Below are 2,171 nucleotides of genomic sequence, written 5' to 3'. Positions count from 1 at the left end.
CAGAAAAGTTCTTGCAGCTATCAGAACTTTTTTGTCACTTGATCACAAAAAAACCATTCATCATTACGAAATTGACGAAACTGGAGCATTATTTTCTAGCTAGTTGTCAGTTCCCCTTTTTGAGTGAACGGAGCTAGAACTCCATGGAATATTAGGCTTCTGATAATTAGGCATGTGTAAATCTATTACTTATCAGGTTAAGTGTTGTTACCGTGCATTTTAATCCACAGTTCTGACTTCAGGTGGAAATATGACTAAGAAGCAGTCCTCCGAGTTGGCCATCGAAGAGCTTAAGAAGCTTGTCAGGTGAAAACATATATACATACACACATAATATATACTTCTACATAACCTGTGCTTAACATGGACTGGGAAACATAAATAGTAATAGATTCACACACACTTGTTAGCGTTATAATGATTATAATAATGAAGCGTGTGTGTGTGTTTCAGAGAAAAGGAAGAATTGGAGGGTGTGGCGGCGGAAAAGATCGGCAAGCTAATAGCTGAGCTGCAGGGAATCCACCTGGATCCATTAGACGATCCGGCTGTCGATAGGATCAACATCGGCTTCAGCCACTTCAAGTTCAACATATTCGAGTAAATTAACATATGTTAATCACCATTTAAATCTCACTGTACACTGTTTCTCTTCTCTAGCTTGCTAACTTGTTTAATTTGTGTGGATGTAATTTATCAAATGGCAGCAAGAACCCAGGTCTGTTCCAGGAACTTACCCAAGGTCAGAGCCCCCAGGTAACTAAATTAACCACACTAATTATATTCTGTCTTTATACTTTCATTTCGTGTGTTTCTGTCGTTTTAATCTGATATTATGGTGTGTGTGTTGTGTGTGCGTGTGGGGGTGGTAGTTCCTGGTGTTTGCATGCTCAGACTCACGAGTGAGCCCCGATCTGATCCTAAACTTCCAACCAGGAGAAGCTTTCATGGTTCGCAACATTGCTAACATGGTCCCTCCTTTCGATCAGGTCATCTCTTTTGTTAATTCATTCTGTGTTTGACTGTTTGTAAATATACACTCACACTGAGCTCGTTTCAGTTAAATTATTAAGAATATTTTGATCATTTCCTGATTCCTCTGCGGGAGAAAGGTTTTGACGTTGTCCTGGTGGACCTACAGCTTAGGTACGGCGGAGTTGGTGCAGTCCTTGAATATGGTATCACAGCCCTCAAGGTGCACATATATAGAGCTCAACATCACAATGTTCAACTGTTTTGGTCGTGAATATAAAAGTAATTAAGAATGGGAAACAATGATTTGACAGATACCAAACATTCTGGTGATTGGGCACAGCAGGTGTGGTGGAATCAAAAGGCTCATGGAGCATCCAGAGGATAACTCTCCTCCCTTGTAAGTCTAAACCATTTGATGAAAAAGGCAAATCAAAACCTGACATTTTAAGCTTTGAATTCTTATTTGTGTAAGTGTGGCGGTGCAGTGACTTCATATAGAGTGGGTGAAAATTGGTTTACCCGCCAAAATCAAGGTGAAGAGCGAACACGATCCCAGCAATACAAGTTTCGAAGAGTTATGCAAATTCTGTGAGAAGGTCAGTTCACTTAATTTTCATTCCATTACTCTAAAGCTGAAGTAATTAAAACGTGTGTGTGTGTGTGTGTGTGTGTGTGTGTGTGTGAATGAGGAGGAATATGGAACTAAGATGAGAAGATGATGGGTGCTGTGAGTTTGCAGGATCGGTGAACAACTCGTTGGTGAACCTGCAGACGTATCCATATGTGCAGAGAGAGATGAGGAAGAACAAGATGGGACTGTACGGAGGGTACTATGACTTCGTGAAAGGAGAGTTCAAGCTGTGGAAGTATGACGCTCACGTGACAGAACCCATTACGCTCCCAATGGTTCCAGGCCCGCCTCCCCGTCCGCCATTCGGGATCATTCAGCCGCCTGTTGGGATTGAGCCAGCTTCTTCCAAGTGACCATCCTTGCTTGCTCTTCTCTCTTAATTACTTCTTGTTTACTTCCACCTGTTTCCTTTGCTTTCTGTGCCTTTAATTTGTAGTTTTTCCTCGCATTTTAATTACCCCCCCCCTCCTTATGTTGTTATGTCTTGTTAATAAATGTCGTGTGCCTTGCCTTTGTACCTCTCGTGAAATATCAAATAAAGTTGATCCCAACTCTGTTTTCATTC

General features: G+C 41.4%; 1 pseudogene; it reads left to right on the top strand.

Annotated features, from left to right (window-relative positions):
• The first annotated feature begins 235 nt into the window (after nucleotides 1-235).
• Nucleotides 236-2,171, top strand: LOC114737915 (carbonic anhydrase 2-like; annotated as a pseudogene).

This window comes from Neltuma alba, unplaced genomic scaffold, assembly GCF_004799145.2.
Source record: "Neltuma alba isolate B1F8T4 unplaced genomic scaffold, ASM479914v2 tig00013509_pilon, whole genome shotgun sequence".
Lineage (NCBI taxonomy): Eukaryota > Viridiplantae > Streptophyta > Magnoliopsida > Fabales > Fabaceae > Neltuma > Neltuma alba.
This window is presented reverse-complemented; position numbering and strand designations above follow the sequence as displayed.